The sequence below is a fragment of the Tupaia chinensis genome, unplaced genomic scaffold (assembly GCF_000334495.1).
Source record: "Tupaia chinensis unplaced genomic scaffold, TupChi_1.0 Scaffold141530_1, whole genome shotgun sequence".
NCBI classification, from domain to species: domain Eukaryota; kingdom Metazoa; phylum Chordata; class Mammalia; order Scandentia; family Tupaiidae; genus Tupaia; species Tupaia belangeri.
In genome coordinates this window covers 592,311-611,710 of record NW_006201391.1, presented here as the reverse complement: position 1 = coordinate 611,710, position 19,400 = coordinate 592,311, and positions in this window count along the sequence as shown.

The following is a 19,400-nucleotide window of genomic DNA, read 5'->3' as shown; positions in this document are numbered from 1 at the left end:
AGGCCCCTCCCCTCCCCGGCCCCAGGAGCCACTGGCTAGTGGTTGGCGCTCGGGAGCCTGGGTGACAGTGAGTCACACTGGGATGGGGAGGACAGGCCTGCCCCACTCTGCAACTGCATGACTGGGTCATCTCTTCCTCTCATGACTAAGCCATCTCCTTTCAGAGGAAGTCGTGAGGAAATACTCAGAAATGCTTCCACCATAGCCATGGGAACTGGGGCATGTCTCAGACACGCACAGGCCCAGTCCTCAGCTCCAGAGGTCACAGCAGAGGAGGCGACTTACCCCAAGTGGGGAAACTGGCCGGGTCTGCAGCCCCCCGCATCCGGGCATCTGCTGGAAGTGCCCAGGACCCTCTCCATGACCCGCTGTGCACAGGCTCCTCCGAGCCCCTGTTCTCATGAGGCCGCACCCTCGCCCCTGTGCTGGCCTGCCTCGCCCACTTTCCAGCAAGAATCCTGCCTAGTCAGTTTAGTGAGGACTCCTCCCCACCCCTAGTAAGTGGCCACCCAGACAGATCCAGTTCCTATCTCCCATCCTGGCCTTATCAGGAACCCCCACTCCTGCTATCTCGGTAACTTTCCATCCACCGACCCCCTCAATCTGCTTGTTGGCTAAAAATCTCCAGCTCTTGGGGCCAGCAGGTGGCATGGAAGTTAAGGAGCTGCATTCCCACACGACTGACTATGACTCAAATCCTGGACCCGGCAGCTTGAAACTCATGCTGAGCACATGTGCATGCATGCCCCAAATCCCAGGAGAATGGAGAAGGGACTGCTGTGTGGCCATCCTCCCAGGGAGTGACTTCTCACTTTCCCTCTCACTGTCTGTCTCTCTCCAGTGAGTGCCCGTGCCGGACGGCAAACAAACAAATCAGAAGAAGACAGCCCTGGCTCTTTGCTGTCTTCAGAACTGTCCTCAGTACTATTCTTCTACTGCAATAATACCGGAAACCATCTGTGGCCCTACCTTTACCTACCTCTGTTTCCCTTAACAGCTGTGGTGGCTCTCCCAGCGACAGGGAGGAGACTCGATGTTAAACCTAGCCAGGCCCTGTGCTGCGTCACAGGTGACTTGGGACAGGTTTTCTTTTCCTTCGGCCATAGGGTGCGTGTGCTCACCAGGGAGAGACAGAGGTGGGAGTCCGGCACCTCAGCCACCATGCTGCCTGCTGGCCCAGGACGCTTTCGAGTTCAGACTCAGCTCACATGCAGGCATGAGATTCTAAGGCCTGGCCCCTCCAGTCATTGGCAAAGCAGGAAAACCCCTTCACGACACAGCCAGAAGACAAGGCAGGCCGTGTGTCCGCCCCCTGCACTCCGTGACTGCCTGAGCCCGTGGTTTGACCTCTCTGGGCCTGGTTCATTCATCGGGGCGGTGGGATGACAGCGCCTGCCCCAGAGGACTGCTGGGGAAGACGGGTGTGCATCCGGCCTAGTGTGATGTGATGGTTTCTCAGCCCGGGGTTTTGGATCCAACAGTCAGAAAACGTGAGTTCCAACCTGCCGTGAACTTGGCCAGGAGCTCTCGACTGTTCTGAGCTCGGTGAGCCGAGAAGCGGGCACGCAGCTGTGGCACTGCGGTGGCCCAGCACGGAGGGCACGTCCCCTGGGTTGCATAGGCACTGCCCCTCAGTGGCCCCCAGCCATCCTTCACCACCCCACAAATACCTGCTGAGTGCATATAACCTCTAGGCATTGTGCCGTTCACGGGGCACCCTTCCTCCCTGGCTCTGCCTCAGCTCGGGGCCCCCAGTGGATACCAGGCATTAACCCCCGGGGCTGAGCGCCAGGGAATGTGCTGATCTAACTATTAGACTTGTCCCTTGCCCTCTGGGAAGCAGACTCCTCCTGCTCCTGGCCAGACCTCTCCTCCCAGAGCGCCAGCTGCCAGGGCCCATTCCTCCTGAACAGGTGTCACATTTGTGCCGGGAGAGGGACGCCCTGATCTCAGGTGACACAGAAAGCCCCACCAAGGGCCTCATATTCTGCCCTCGCCGAGCTGGGCTATCAAATTCGCCATCAGCCGGAATGAGGCCAGCGTCCCTGCTCTGGGCAACGCACACTCTTCAAAGGCCTGAGATTAGCATCTTGCTCTTTGGTGGGAATATGGCAAAAATCCTTTGTGCTCGTCTCAAAGAGCCCTGTGCTAGGTTGGTGCCTCTCTGGGTCTCCTAAGCGTGGCCATCTCCACTGTAGAGATGGGCAACTGCGCAGGAAAGCCATAGGCCCAAGGCCACAAGGTGAGGCCGGTAATCCACACGGAGGGCCAGCGCCTGGAACACAGAGCACAGCACGATGAGGCCTGCGGTTGTCACTACCGGTCACGATGCTGCCGGTCTGCGACCTGCAGCTCATCTCTCCTGGGCCCGGCCTGAGGCTCTTGCCAACGTATCATGTGGCCATCAGGGACACTCACACCAAGGAAGATGGAAGTCCCTTGCTGCTAGGCCCCTCCTAACTCCATCCCAGGGCAGAATGCATCAAAGCACTTTCCATGTAGCAGGTGAGTTCAGACTCAGCTCGCATGTAGGTATGAAGCCCTACAGCCTGCGAACAGAGACCCTGCAGTAACTAGCTGCCTCAGCACAGCAGAGCCGTCGCCCACTCCAGCTGGATCCTCCCAAACCAGCCCAACACGGAGGGACGTACCCAACCGCTATCGAAGGCACACTGAGGCGCATCGGCTCGCCCTACGACAGTCATTCCAGCAGCAGCTACGATTCACTGAGCACTTACGACACAGAGGCACCACGTGGGTCTCACCTCGCGGTGTGAAGGGGCAGGTAATGAGCGTGCAGGTGTGCACACGGCAGTCACGTCAGGGGAATAGCGAGGGGCTCGACACAGCCCCAGGACCTGTCCACACCGCCTGCGTCTATACCGAGGGCGGCTATGATCAGCCCCACTTTGTATTTCTCATACACATGTAGCTGGGTATAGACATCCCAGCCCAGGTAATGATGCATGGACTCCACGTTAAAGGCCGCAAACTTTGGTGCAAAAGGGTTAACTCCCCCCACACACAGCTCTGCATGCACACGCACGCACACACACACAGAGACCTGCTCTCTATCAGAGGACGCCTGGAAGCAACTCAAGAATGCCAACAAGAGAGGTGGGGGGCAGTAACGCCCGCGGGAGAAATAAGAGCGGGGGTGAGGGAGGGCGACTTCCCAAGTTCAGGAGGGAATGACTCGCAAGGGCCCTAGGGGGTGGGGAGGAAGGGCGCCACAGACTCGGGGTGGCTGTGAGTGCCCTTCGAAGGAGCCCCAGGTCTGTGCTGCTCACCAGAGACAAGACCAGAAGAGAAAAGGTGACGCACTCCAGAGGGCTGAGCACGGACAGGAGGTTGTCAATAGAACGAAAGGCTGAGACAGGCAGGGCGGCTCCACCGGCTCCACCGCCGGGACCCTGTGCTGCGTCCTAGGGGGACGAGCAGGACCGTGGCTCTGCCCTTGGGGAGCTGTCGAGGCCCAACTGCACGCCCTGGCAGGACACAGCTGCCATGGCTGGAAGCCAGAAACCTCAAGTGGCAGAGCAGTCAGGGCCGAGGCCAGGGACCTGTCACCTGGGAGGCAGGGAAGGAGGGAGTCTCAGATGCAATCGTGTGGCAAAACCTCTCCTTTCTTCCGCAGGGCACCCCAGGGAGCCTGATGCAATAAGAAGTAGTATTAGTGTAACCATGACGGCCAACAGGTCTGTTAGACCCCTTTATACTTATGCCTATTAAATTGATACTGAATGAAATATAGATTCTTTTATTATAGCCCCACAGGAAGACAAGGCTTAGAAACTGAAAAATCATGCCAAAACTCACAAAGGCAAGAAGTGATCAAGCTAGTACCTGAAGGCAGGACAAACCTGTGTGTTCGTCCCTGACTCTGCACTGAATGGCTTGAGAGTCCGTCCCCGCCACACTCCCGTCGTTATCACCAGCTGCCCGTGCCCGTCCAGTCCCAGCCTCACTCCCTGCCCGCCCCAGTTACCTCCTGCTCCCCTCCCACGTGTCACACACGCACACACACACCCAGGCCACTTCCTTACTCGACATTGCTCACTAGCATCTGTGCATAAACAAAGAAATGCAGGGAGGGGGCAACACCACGGCTTAGCAGCAACACGCTGCTCGGGAGAAGGGTGGCGGGGCAGCAGATGGCATGGTGGTTGAGGTGCTGGATCCCACACGGCCAACTCCGCAGTGTGAGTTCCAGGCCTGGTGGCTCGAGAGACAACCGAGTGTGTGCGTGTGTCCAGAATCCCAGGAAGAATGGAGGAAAAAAGATGGCGGTCTGGCCATCCCCTCTGGGGGGCATTTCTCACTTTCCATTCTCTCAGTCTCTCTCTGGCAAGCACAGGTGCCCTGCTAAAGCAGAAGAAAGACTCTGTGGTGAATGTGGTTTGAATCCCCAACCTGGTCAGGCTGAAACGCACCACGCACACGCACAAGTGTCCAGGCCCAGCAGGCCGGAGACCGGAGGGAGGGGATTGGTGTGACCGGACCCTATGGGGGGCGGCGCTTTCTATCACAAAGAAAAAAATGCCAGAGGGAGCATGGGGACCAAACGTACCCATCCGAAGGCCCGAGACAGCTGGGGAACTGACACGATAGCATTGAGCCTGCGCCTGCCACCCCCTTGGTCTTCGAGCTTCTGCCTTCTTAACATAACACAAACAGCTGTGTAGAGCCAGCTCCGTGGCCTGGATGTTAATGTGGCCAGACCCCACATGGCCACCTGTGTGGTTCGAGTCCTGACCCTGGCAGCTTCTGTGTGCACCGCGCACGTGTGTGTGTGTGCGTGCCCAACATCTCTAAAGGAGGGGAGAATGGAAGAGAAGGGATTGCAGCATGACCATTCGGGGGGGATACTTTTCCTCTCCCTCTTCCTCTGTCTCTGACTCTCACACTTGGGCAAATGGATGAGCTCTCTAGCAAAAAAAGAGAAGAAAACGACAAGCAGCTCTGTGTGCAGGGTTAGCCCGAGGATTACAGGTTGCTCTGCTCCACCCCACGCTCCCTGGTGGCTCAGGTGTCCTGGGGGGACAGAAGAGCTGCACCAGGTGACAGCCCAGGGCCTCTACAGCTCCTCTCGAATGAGCACAGAGAAATGGGCGTGGCCCGATACACTTCTTCCTCCACCATTGCCCCAAAGCCTGCTGCTGCTCAGAGCAGACCAGGAACCTGAAGAACAGCCAGCTGCCGGCTCCAGCCTCCCTCCAGGCTAGCACCTGAGCTGCTGTCACGGCACGGCTGCCAGCAGGCTGAGGCTTGCCAGCCAGGGACACGAGGGACGGCACCTGCTGCCCTGTCGGGAGCCACCAAGGGGCGTCGAGCCTGTGCCAGTGCACGCCTGGCGTCTCGGCCGTCAGTGTCCCCAGCTTGGCTCAAACATCCAGACCATCATTACGAACACACAAAACAACCCATAACATTGACGAGCCTATTTGCTAGTCAATGTTGTGACAATTAGTCACAAACACCATTTTGTGCAACGGGAATTTGGACTTAAGACTCAATGAAATGAGATGGTTTTAGGTTCGAGGTAACAGGGCCAGGACTTCAAACACTGGCCACTACAAACGCATGATCTGTGACCCTCCGGTGGACCCAGGCCTTCCCAGGATTCTGCTCAGGGCTGTTTTTTCTGAACCCACTAGACTGGTCTTTTCCTGTCTTCGTCCTGGGCTGGAGCAGACAAGCTTCTGCAGGTGGGGACAATGCTGCAGCTTCCTGCAGTCTTTCACAGCCAGTTCAGTTGGTCAGAGCAGGCAATCAGCAGGCTGGGAAAGGAGTGCACGGATCAGCGGACTAAGCGCTCCCCGGGCACCCCCGAGCACCTGCTGTGGTGGCTCGCTCACCGCGCGGCAGGGGGAGATGCCCACTACGACACTCGGCTCCACCCCTTCCTGGGCGCAGTTGGGGCGGAGGTCCATGGGAAATGGAATGACCAGCATGTCCAGGGACTCACGTGTGTGCTCTGGCGTGGACACTGCATTCCCATGGAGGGCACGCGCAAGTCCGTTCTGCTTCACGCACGTGAGCACAACAGACGCCGGCGAACTGCAAGCCAGCCCTGCGACAGGCTGCCTGATGATAGTCCATTCGGACTTGCAGGAGCCCCGAGCAAAACGCTCTGTAAACACTTCCTGGGATTAGGCCAGCTGGTGGCTGGTTCCCACAGGGCTGAGTCCATGGTTTGAATCCCAGACCTGGCATCTTGAAAAACACGCCAAGCGCTTGTGTGTGCATGCCCAAAATCCCATGAGGAGAATAGAGGAGAAGGGACTGCGGTGTGGCCAACCCCCAAGGGAGTGCTTTCTCACTTTCCCTCTTTCTCTCTGTTTCTCTTCAGCAAGCAAATGCACCCTATAGCAAAATTCCAAAAAATAAATAAATAAATAAGAAAAGAAAAAAGGGGAGAACATCACCTAGCCAACTAATAAGACATGAGCAGAGAAGTGGAAATACTGGACAATCACTATGTTAACCAGGAAGAGGCTAGACCTGTGGGCCGAGCCTAGTAAGATGCCGAAGGGACCAAGGAAGGGAATGGCATTGTGTACAAAGCCCTCCTCCAACCGTGAATCCACTCAACCCACTAAGACCAACACCACGCGCCATTTATCAGAGGAGAGCAACCCCAGCCAACAGGCATGCGTTCGCCTCGCCAGCTATCCTGCTAGGCGCTTGAAATCCATGGTCTCGTTTAATCTTTACAACGACCCTTCAGTAGGTATTAAAATTATTCTCAGGCCAGGCCTGTGGCTCAGTAGTTAAGGAAGCCAGATCCCACATGGCCAAGCACAGTTTGAATCCCAGTTCTGGAGGCTCAAAAACATACCAGGCACGTGTGCATATGGGCCCAAATCCTGGTGGCGAGGAGATGGAGGAGAAAGGATTGCAGTGTGACCACGCCCCAGAGAGGGTTGCACGCACTTGCTCACCCTCTCTCTCATATACGCACCCTCTGGCAATAAATAAATTAAATAAATGCATAATTTTTTAAATATCTGATTGCTATGGGTCAGTCACAGCATGGTGGTTAAGGTGGCTGGATCCCATATGGACCACATGGTTTGAGTCCCAAACCCAGAGGCTTGGAAAACATGCCATGTGTTGTGTGCCTGTGTGCCCGAAATCCTGAAAGGAGGGAGAAAGAGAGGAGAAGGGATTCCCATGGGGGGTGCGTTCTCACTCCCCCACCCTTCTTTAGCAAGCACGTGCGCCCTATGGCAAAATTTTAAATATTAAATATGCGATTCTCATTTTTTATAAGAAAACTGAGGCTTTGAGTGGTAAGGTAGGTACCTAACTACCTAAGGCCTCCCGTACTGTAGATATACAAGAAAAAAAGCTCATGGAAAAATGGAATTAAAATACAACTTTATGGGGACCAGCGGTTAGCGTAATGTCTATGTTGCTGGACTCCCATGTAGTCAACCATGGTTTGAGTCCCAGACCCGGTGGCTTAAAACTCACGCCGGGTGCGTGTGCATGTGCGTGCATGCTCAAGATCCTGAGAGGAGAATGGAGGAGAAAGGATTGCAGCATGGCTATCTTCCCGGGGGGTGATTTCTCACTTTCTGTCTCTCTGTCTCTCTCTGTCTGGCTGGCAAGTGCACACGCCCTATAGCAAAACCCTTTCAAAAAAAGAAAAAAGAAAAGAAAAGAAAGAAAAAAATACAACTTTGTTAGTATAAAAAATGTCTGAAATCGATTTCATTTTTCTAATATGCATTTTCCATGAATTTTCTGAAGACCACCCCCAACAAAGCTCTGATTAATTCCTGTTCATTTGTTTGCTTTTTTGGGTTTGATTTTCAAGTCTCTCAGGAACTTACAGACCATTTTGCATGCTGAGTGCAAATGCAAGAGTCCAAGGAAAGCAGGGCCAGGTGGGGCCCTCGGTCCCAGAAAGCGTTGTAGGGCCACACGGACGCGAGGGTGGGAGCGTCAAGCACTGCCTCCCAGCCGTCTGGCTGGGTGTCTGCTCTGGAACACCACGCTCTTGCCAGCATCTCGCCAAGCTCCTTCCTTCTGCACTGGGCTTGGAAACAAACAGGGCGCACGACCCGATCTGGAGGGCTGCCCGCTGCCACACCGCGAGCCCGATGGAGGTGACGGCAGGGCCGAGCCGAGGCTGTTGGAACCTGTTCCTGGGAAGGACAGGCGTGAGCGGGCCAGGAAGGCATGTCTGCAGTAGGAGGGGAGGTGGGCTCTGCTCTCCTCCTCCCCACAAAACCTCACCATAAGGACGCAGTCCACAGGGGGGCAGAGGCCGCCTGCCCACCGCCATCTCGTTTTCCTGTCCAGCCCTGGGGTATTGCTGGTCTCATCCTTTTCTCACTCCAGTGCCCTGGGTCACCGCCAGTTTTTGCTGATGGAGACACAGAGTCCTGTAGATGAATGACTGATGTGCCTACTGTCAAACGGGGTCCGTGTTAAGGACCGGACACGAGCCCGGGCCTTCAGTGTCAGCCCCGGGCCTGGCGTGCCACAGCACAGCACGGACCTGTGGCCACTGGAGTGCGGGGAGCCCAGATGGGGAGGACACTGAGCCCTGTCTGTGAAGAACGGGCTGAAAGTCGGCGCTACGCAGGCAGAGCCCCGTCCCGGTCGCTGCTCTGGTCCCACCGAGTAAGTGACCTGAAGTAGCCACTTAACACGTTCCAGCTTCAGAGAGGGGTGACGTCACCTGGGTTTGATTTTATATTCCCACTGTACAGAGTGGGCTTTGTGCACACGGGGCGACTGAATGACTGACAAGGAGGGTTTCCATGAGGGACCTGGCATATTTATCATTTTTTAAAATTATTTTAAATTTGCTATAGAGCACCTGTGCTCGCTGAGAGAGAGAGTGAGAAATCACCCCCAGGGAGGATGGCCATATCACAGTCCCTTCTCCACTCTCCTCTCAGGATTTTGGGCATGTGTCCACATGCACTTGGTGTGGTTTTCAACCTGCTGGGCCCAGGGCTCAAACTGTGCAGTCGGTCATGTGGGATCCGGCCGCCTCAACCTTCCTGCCATCTGTTGGCTCCTAAGGAGGCACTTTCTTTCAAGCACTCTCTTTTATTTTTAATTTTTAGATTTGTGTGTGTGACAATGGTAAAATCTGCACAGAACATAAAGTTTATTTTAACCATTTAAAAATGTTTTTTTCTTGGGACCAGCAGATGGCGTAATGGTTACATTGCTTGACTCCCATGTAGTCAACTATGGTTCGAGTCTCAGACCTGGCGGCTTACCTCACTCTGGGCACGTGCGTGCCCAAAATTCCAAGAGGAGAATGGAGAAGGGATTGCAGCATGGCCACCCCCCCAGGGGTGATTTCTCACTTATACTCTCTCTGTCTCTCTGGCAAGCACATGTGCCCTATAACAAAAATCTCTCTAGAAAAAAAATTTTTTTCCTTATGTGTGATAGAATAGTCCCCTCCCTCTATAATCTTTCAGCCTGGTGGAGCTTGGGCACTCACACTTACGCCTAACTGTGCCGGGATTCAAACTATGGTCACCATGTGGGATCTGGCGTCTTCTGACCAGCACAAGACCATGTTCCATGGAACTGGTCCACTTGAACCATTTGAAGTGTACAGCCCAGTGGCATTTACGTACATCACACTGTTACGCACCCACCACCACTGCCCTCCAGAACTTGTTCCTCTTCCCAAACTGGAACTCTGTCTCTATTAAACACTAACTTCCACCTCCTCCCTACTTTCTGTGCAGTCTGACACCATGCAATGCGGTGTGATGGTGGAGTCAGCTCACTGAACATGGTATAGACCGTGTGGACTGAGGTCCTTGCCACGCAACTCATACAAGCAACGTCCAGTATGACCGTGTGTCAGCAACAGCCTGGAAATGAAAAGCGAAGTCCACTCACTCTAGATAGTGTGTTCCAGGGGGCATCATGGGCCTGCAGCCCGCCCATCCTCTGCCCTCCTCCCTTCCTTCCTAATTCAGGCCAGAGGTAGTTTTGAGAAAGACCACAGAGCAGCTCTCAGAATCAAAGAAAACCACAACTGGTTAGACCCAAGCAGGCCAGGATCCAGGAGCCATCCACACCTCTGGGTGTCTCTGATCCAGATTCAAATTCTGAGTAGCCTTAGAATTCAAATCCCAGGTGTCCCATGGTAGGGTGAGAGATGGAGAGAACCTGCAACTCCCCTGGAATCACCACGAGGGAAGGAGGCTTTTCTGAATCTTCCCAGTGAAAGTAGCTCAGCTCTGAATAATTGATTGTTGTTCCTAAAACAAAGGTGCAGTTGTCTGAGTCATCTTTTTTTTTTAAAAGAAGTTTTTGCTATAGGGCGCGTGTGCTCACCAGAAAGACAGAGACAGACAGAGAGACAGAAAGTGAGAAATCACCCCAAGGGAGGGATGGCCACGCCGCAATCCCTTCTCCTCCATTCTCCTCTTGGGATCTTGGGCATGCACACACACGCGCCTGGTGAGAGTTTGAGCCACCGGGTCTGGGATGCGAACCACAGTTGACTACATGGGAGTCCAGCAACATAGCCATTACGTTAACTGCTGGTCCCCACCATATTTTTAAAGCAAAGGCAAGCAAAATGCAGACACGGCTGATGGTATAAAAGACATGAACACTGGAGTTAGCTTTATGAACTTCAGAGGCTTTGCAGGATGCACAGAAGATGAGAGAATAGGTTTCTCGGAATATGTCCTAAAAAGTCAACTCCAGACACGCAGGTAGACGGTGCTCAAAACATTTCTTGGGAAGGTGAAGTAAAACAATCATCTGTCAAAGCCGTTGACAGTGACAATCAATGCACTTTAACCTTGGTTTAAAAAATAGTGTGTGGGGGGTGGGGGTGGCAGGAGGCATGGTGGTTAAGGTGCTGGACTCCCACGTGGCTAGCCATGGTTTGAGTCCCGGACCTTGAGACTCCAGGCCTTACCTTCTGGCCCACAAGCCTCTGTTGCGACCACACGCCCGGCCTGCTAACATGTGAGTTGTTTCCAGGTCGTGGTGGACGGGCAGCAGTGCCAGGGCCGTGAGGGACCACTCTGTAGCTTGGAATCCTAGAACCGAACACATCCTTACGGAAACAGGGTTGTGGTCCAAGAGGTAGCCTGGGGGCAGGAAACTCCGTGTTCTGGAGACTGACCCAGTGGGAAGGTTCCCAGACACATCTAGAAACCTCTCTGAACACACCAGGCCTGTGTGTGCCCGCCGCCCAGGGCTGGATGAGGCTGGGCGTGGATCGAGGCGTCAAGACCCTAATGAAGGTACTGCGTCTGTCTGTCTCTATCCCTCTCTGTCTCTCCTGCTTATGGAAAAAATAAATAAATAAAATTTTAAAAAGTGAAATTAAAAAAAAGAGGCAAGCTGGAGAACAAGTTTCTCTGAGAACCTGAGAGCCCACAATAGGGCCTAGACCGGTTCTGAACTGAGACTCTCACCGTACAGAGCAGGGCTGGGCGCGCCCAGAAGCAAGGTGGTCACATGGTCATGTTGCTCCCACTTTAGCCCCGACCTTAAATATGGAAAATAACCAATACATGAATATCAGATTTCATTGAAATGTCTTTTAGTGTTTTTAACCGTATTTTTGTTCTCTGAGCACCGTTTATTCTTTTTAAAGTTTATTCACCCATTTCTTGAGAGAGAGAGAAAAAGACAAGCACCTTCAACGAGTCTGATGTCTGATCCCCCACTGCGGCCAACCTTGTGGGGCTTCAGTGCCTTAACCACCACACCTGATGGCTCCAAATTAAAAATATAGAGAGGCCGGTTGGTGGCATGGTGGTCAAGGCAGGTGAATCTCACATGGCTGGTGGCACGGTTTGAGTCCTGGATCTGGTGGCTTGCCAGCCATGTGTGTGTGCGAGCCTAAAATTCTGAGAGGGGAATGGAGGAGAAGGGACTGTGGCGTGGCCACACCCCTGGGGGTGATTTCTCATTTTCCTTCTCTGTCTCTGGCAAGCACACACTCCATACAGCAAATTAAAAAAAAAAAAAAAAAAACTTAAAAATGAGGGCCAGCCCAGGGCCCGGGGCACAGCAGTTACGCCCTTGCACAGGGCGCTGGATCCCACACGGCTGATCTCTGTGCGAATCACGGCCCGCACAGCTGGAAAAGCACTGTGCGTGTGCACGCCCCGATCCTGACAGCATGCAGAAATGCAGCAAACGGACAGTGGGGGACCACGCCCCAAGGGGATGCGCGCTCTTTCTGGACAGCCCATGCACACTCTGGAAATACAAATAAGCAAATGAATGAATGAGCGAATATTTAACCGGCACAGAAGTACCCACAGGCACACTAAGTCCCACTTTGTCACACTGGCTCTTAGCGTTCTCCATTGAAGGGGAAAACGCCTTCTTTGCTGGCCTACTGACCACGCTAAGATAAATAAACGAATGCAAGTGGACTTGAGGAGAACCCGAACCCGCGGGCCAGCGCCTAAGCAGGAGCAGCGACAGGCAGCTAGCTCGGTTAGCGCTCGGTTAGCGCTCGCCTCTCTGTGCAGCAGTCTGCTCACGGCACTGGGCGCCGTTAACTAGCTCAGACACCGCTGGTCCCAGTTCCATGAGATACGCCTGCGGGCCTGCTTCCCTTCACAAACGAAGCGTGGACTTCCAGGACGGCTCCCATCCCATCGTCAAAGCACCAGCCCTGACTGCAGGGACAAGACAGTCCTGGGGGGATTCAGAGCCCACTGACACTTGGTGCGTCAGTGACCATGTTTCCGAACCCCAGTCCAGGACATGTGTCTGACTATGGCACCAGAGTATCTTTTTTTCCTTTTTTTTAGGTTTTTGCTATAGGGCATGCGCTTGTTGGAGAGAGACAGAGAGAGAGAAAGCGAGAAATCACCCCCCAGAGGGGATGGCCACGCTGCAATCCCTTCTCCTCCATTCTCCCCTTGGGATCTTGGGCACACATGCGCACACCTGGCATGATTTTTAAGTCACCAGGTCTGGGACTCCAACGGTAGCCAGCCCTCTGGGAGCCTGGTGCTTTAACACCAGTAGCACCTGCTGGGCCTAAACTGCACACAGACGTGGGGACGGCACAACCGGTTGCTAGCTCAGATACACCTGGGGTTCCCCAAGGAGGACTCAGGAGGAAGTGGGAAGTCGAATGTGAGAGACCCGGCAGGTCTGAGAGTACTGCCGTGCACCCAACCCTGGATCACCAGTTACTGCGGAGGGAGGGAGTCCTTCGCTCTCCCACCTTCTGTTGACGAGACCAAGCTAGGAAACACCGGAACTTGTCCGCCTCATTTGGCTTCAAGAACCAACACATCAACCGGTCTGGGAACCAAAGACCCACTCGGGCCAGTCGGCGTCATGGCGGTTAAGGAGGCTGGATGCCGCGCGGCCAAATGCATGGTTAAAGTCTCAGACCTGGCATGCCCCAAATCCCAAAAGATTCCAGAATGGAGAATGGACTGGTGCGGCCATCGCCCCCGGGGGTGCTTTCTCACTCTCCCTCTCTGTTTCTCTTTTCCCGGCAAGCCTGTGCACTCTGCAGCAAAACAAAACAAAACAAAACTGACTCAGGAATAGACAGATACTCTGAGCTTCACCAAAAGAGGCAGAGGGAGAAAAAGACAGTTCTTCAGAAAAGGAACCGACGGTACCGAAAGCCCCAAAGATAACAAGCCAGAGGGAGCTGAGCCCCACAGGCTGTAACCTGAAGCGGTTTCCCATTTCAGTCCCTCAGATCTGTGCTGCTCTTTCACCTGCGTGACACTTGGATGATTTTCTGGAACTTTCTCCTACGTAGAGTACTTGGGAAGACAACCGAGGCACAGAGAATTGGATTTCTTTTTCTTTTCTTTCTTTCTTTCTTCCTTCCTTTCTTTCTTTCTTTCTTTTTTTTTTTTTTTGGCTTCTTGAGCACGAACTTTGATTTTTAATGACCTGTGACAGTTGTCCATATTCTAGCGGTACATAATACCCTCCGGGAGCTATTAACTGTTTAGCCGTCTAGGTCTCAGGGGAATGTGTCTCCTCTCTTTCAAAGAGTCTGTCGTAGGCAATTTGCAGGTTAAGATGCAAATATCCCCTCGAGTGGGCTGTGGCACTGAGCTCGGTGTCCCCGGAGCTCACTCACCGGCACGGAGACAGCCCGGCTGCTCACAAAGACTGCACGGTTCGCTACTTGTTTGAACTGGCTTCTTGGACCCATCTGCTAACACTCGGAGTTGCCCCATGGCTCAGCATGGGGAGGGAAGCTCGAGAGACCTTGGGGAGGAAGCCGCACGGGCATCGAAAGGCCGGATTTACTGGGCACCTGATGTGCATGTGGCAGTTTTGCCTGGCTCCGGGTGGTGATCACGGATGCTGCTAAGAACGAGTTTTGAGGCCAGGAGGTGGCAAAGTGGTTAAGGTTTTAGACTCCCACAAGGCTGACTGCAGTTCGAGCCCTGAACCTAACAGCTTGCTTTCTCACTTTCCCTCTCTGTCTCTCTCTGAATTTATATATGTATATATATATATATATATATACACACACACTAATACATAAAATTAAATAAACAATTCTTTAAAAAGGGAAAGAAAGGAGGGAGGGAGGGAGAGAGAGAGAGAAAAGGAAGGAAAGGAGGGAGGGAGGGAGAGAGAGAGAGAAAAGGAGGGAAAGGAGGGAGGGAGGGAGGCCAGTTTAAGAGCCAGAACAATCTGGAACTGAACCTCTGCTACTTTCCAGCTGTGTGACTATGGCAAGCTGCTGACCTCTCGAAGCCTCAGCTGTCGCTTCTCCCCACCTGCCATCACAGCTGGAAAGAGGAATCAGGTGCACGCATGAACCACATCAGCACGTGCCCAGTGCGGACGGGGCTCTAGCGGCTCCTTCCGCCTCCCCATCCTCACCGCTGTGACTGTCCCTGGTACTTCCTGTGACTGAGTGCCCACTGTACAACGACCATTGTCCTCATGATGAGACAGGGGTCAAAGAGTGTAAGAGTTGCTCTAACCCTGCAGGCAGGTGGCTGCACTGGGATTCAAGCTCGTTCTGCTTGGTTTCAAAGCCCACCACCTTCCCACTGCTGCCCAGTGAGTCCTCACCGCAGCCCTGCAGTCAGCATGGCTGAGCCCCATCTGTGAGGAGAGACGGAGGCTGAGGGCCAGTCCAGGTCAGGCAGTGACAGGTCCCAGCTGGCGGTTCCGCTATCATTGCTGCCCTGCTGGCTGGGACACCCCAGCTCTGCCTCCCCACGCAGCTGGGCTTCACACGCAGCTGCCCTGCAGCTCCTCCGCGTGCACTCGGTGAAGGCTCCAGGGATGCAGAGAGGAGGTCACAGGAGTTGGGAAGCCCCCACAGCTAGGCAGGTCTCCACCAGGCTTTCTGGAGCAGGCTAAGTCGCTGGGCTGGGACTGCTGCCCTCAAGGAGACTGCATTTTTCAGGGCAACCCTGAAACCCCAACCAGACCCCCATTGTGGCTCCCTGACCGGAACCCAGAAGTTTCCTAAAATAAAACTAAGACACAGGCACCACCCTCCCTAGGTGGCAGAGGGCAGAGGTGGGCCAAGCAGAAGGTTCTGAGCCCACTGGAAGCCGCTCCTCTCCCACCCGCCACCCCTCAGCCCCGGTGCCACTGAAATGCCCCTCACTTCTCTGCTTATAAACACTGGGTGGTCCCCTAGGGCAGTCCGTGGGAGCCACTCTCCTGTCTACACCCCTGCCTGCTAATCTCATTTGATTATGCTCCACGGGGCAGGGTAAGAGACTGACAGTGGGAACTGGAGCAACGACCGCAGCTACTGGACAGAGGTTACGAGGACATGGCCGCTCCCTCTCCACACCGCCTGCCCTCGGCCTCCTCGTGCTGCCACGGATGTGACCAGTGGCAGGCGACTCTCGCCTGGCTGAGGACAAACGAGAGAAGTCGCGTCTGCCTCGGAACCCGGGATCGGTGAGCTGCAGTGGTCCTCAGGGCCGAGCCGACCCCGGGGACTGAGAGCACAGCCAAGAGGGACGGCTGTGTCCCCCTCCCTCTCTCCGCTGCTCACGTCGGGGGCATCTCAGACTCACCATGGCTAACCCAGACCCTCCATCGGTCCTCCCAGACCATCCTGCCCTCTCGGTACACAGCGGCTCCGACCTCCCCACGGTCACGGCACTCAACTCCCTTCCCGTCTCCCACCTCTCACCCGTCCTGTCAGGACACGTGTGAAAACCAACCCAAATCTCGGGAACCAGCAGTTAGCGTAATGGCTATGTCGCTGGACTCCCACGTAGTCGACCGCGGTTCATGTCCCGGACCCGGTGGCTTAAAACTCACACCGGGCGCGTGTGCGTATGTGCCCAAGATCCCGAGAGGAGAATGGAGGAGAAGGGATTGCGGCGTGACCATCCCCTCTGGGGGGTGATTTCTCGCTTTCTGTCTCTATGTCTCTCTCTGTCTGTCTGGCGAGCGCACGTGCCCTACAGTGAAAATCTCTCAAAAAAAAAAAAAAAAAAAACCAACCCAAATCTCACCAAACGTCCCGCCCCACCTGGGCCGCGCTCGTGCCAGACATCACCTCATTCAGTGCCCTCACTTCCACCTGTGCCCACTGCAGTCAGGCAGCCAGAGTGCCCCAGCAAGCTGTCAGTCAGGCCATGTTGATCCCCTGCTCACGGGGCCAGCCGGTGGCATAGTGGCTAAGGTGCTTGACTTCCACATAGTCGACTGTGGTTCCAGGGACTTCCACATAGTCGACTGTGGTTCAAGTCTTGGACCTGGCGGCTTAAAACTCACGATGGGTGCATGTGCATGCATACCCACGATCCTGAGAGGAGAATGGAGGAGAAGGGATTGCAGTGGGGCCATTCCCCCAGGGGGTGATTTCTCGTTTTCTCTCTTTCTGTCTCTCTCTGTCTCTCTGGTAAGCACATGCACCCTATAGCAAAAACACCTCAATAATAGTAATAAGCCCCGGCTCAGAACCCCACACGGCCTTCCCAGCTCTTCCAGGGTGAACCCAAGTCTCTCTGATGGCCCCGGAATAAGGTGTGCTGAGGATGGACCCGTTGATACTGGCATCTTTGCTTATTAACAGCATCCCTATCATTCTCAGAGGTGTTCCACTTGGACAACAGATTGTACAGACACCCTGCTAACGAAGCCACACAGACGGAGCCCTGGCTGGCCTCTGCCCTGCCTCCTGTCCTCCGGGCATCATTCTGCCCCAGCTACACTGACCCCTGTTCTTCCAACATGCCAGGCATGCGTGTGCATGGGCCTCTGCACTGGAACACCCTCCAGTGCTGACATGGCTTGGACTGGCTCTGCAGCACAGCAGCTAAGCACCACACAGAGGAAGTTGAATACCATGCGGCTGACAGGTTTGAATCCTGGCCTGGTAGCGTGAAAATAAAAAGTTTCCAAAAATAATAAAAGGGGAGGGGGAATAGCAGGTGGCATGGTGGTTAAGGCTGCTGAATCCCACATGGGAAACTGCACGGTTCAAGTCCCAGACTCCATGTCTTGAAAAACACACCAGGTGGGGACCAGCAGGTGGTGTGGAGGTTAAGGCAGGTGGATCATGGATGGCTTACAGTGTTGTTCAAGTCCTGGACTCAGCAGTTTGAAAAACATGCTGGGCGTATGCACACATGCCCAAAATACTGAGAGAATGGAGGAGAAGAGATCATGGCATGATCATCCCCCTACGGGTGATTCTCTCTCTCCCCACCCCCATCTCTCTCTGGAGAGTGCATGTGCCTTTAGCAAGAAACTAAAAAAGTAAAAGTTATTTGTAAAGCTCATTTGTGCTCCTCCTCGCTCAGGTCTGTCCAAGTACCAGAGGCCTTTCCTGATCGCAGAATTTATAACAACACTCCACCCCACCATCGCTCACTCTTACTCTGCATGCTTCTTATTTTTAAAGCTAATTTATTTTTTCCTCCATGAGAGAGACAGCAAGAGACAGACAGAGATGGCACCTCCCCAGCGCCGGCCCGCCTAGAGCAGAGGAACGTGAGCCACAGACCCCAGGAGATGTCCCTGGACATGAACCTGGGACGGTCACATGCTGTAAGCCTTGCAGAGCTTCGTGTTTAACGGCAGCATCACCAACTGGCCCCCACTGCGTTGTTCTGTGTGCTCGTACGTAAACCTGTCTCCTACGGGGGTACACTACAGCCTAAGTTCCACAAGAGCAGTGTTGTCTGTTTTCTCCACGAAGCCAAGCACGCAGTAGGTACTTGCTGGACAATTGTCAGTGCTAACAGGACCTCTCTACTCTCACCAGTGGTGAGGAGTCTGACGCTGGCCCAGCCACTGGTGCATGCAGAACCGTGGTGCTTGAAGCTGCATGGCTGACTGCAGTTCAGATCCCTGGTCAACCTGGAACACATCAGGCATGCATGCATGTACCCAGACACGACTGAGCTGGAGAGCAGAGGGGAGCGGGCAAGGCATAAAGAGACTCTGCTGCGGTGTGTCCCCCACTACCCCCTTCTTGTGTGTGCACACACTCTCTATCATGAATAAAATGCTATGATATCAGGCGTGGTGGTTTAGGTGTTGTACTCCCACCTGGCTGACTGCAGTTCGAGTCCAAGACCCGGGAGCTTGCTTTCTCACCTTCTCTCTTTCTCTCTCTCTAGTGCCGTGTTCTCTATGGCCAATTACTTAATAATAATAAATAAAATTAAATAAATAATTATTCTTTTTAAAAAATGCTTTGCTGGGACCAGCAGTTAGTGTAATGGCTATGTTGCTGGACTCCCATGTAGTGGACTGCTATTCGCGTCCCGGATCCAGTGGCTTAAACTCTCGCAGGGCGCATGTGCGTGCGTTCCCAAGATCCCGAGAGGAGAATGGAGGAGAAGGGATTGCAGAGTGGCCATCCCCACGGCGGGGGATTTCTCACTTTCTGTCTCTCTGTCTCTCTGTCTTTCTGGAGAGCGCACGCGCCCTATAGCAAAAAATCTCTCCAAAAATAAAAAAATGCTTTGCTACCTAGCTGTGTACCGGCAACCCCGAGCCTGGGCTTTTCCTCCGTCACATGGTGGTAGTGGCAGCGTTTACCTGCAGGATGAGACAAGCACACCCACACCGTATGTGCTCCGCAAACTCTGGGCCCGGGAGCCAGGCGGTGTACCGGCATCTACAGATATCACCCTGCTTAGCTCTCAGAAAACGCCTCTGCAGCAGGTACTATTATTATACCCATTCTGCAGACAACAAAGCCACACAGCCATTTCACTGTAGAGCCCCGAACCGAACCCCAGGTCTCTGGTTCCAGACGCTGTGTTCTGAGCCTCTTCTGCTTCAATTCCCAAACTCTTCATAGGTGCAGATCTTTTCATTTTTGCTTTCTAAAAACTCCAAGTATTCTCTACAACCAGCAAACAACAGAGATAAACTTTTAAAAAGTAATCTCCTCCTGGCCCAGCTGGTGGTATGGAGGTTAAGGCTGCTGGAACTCA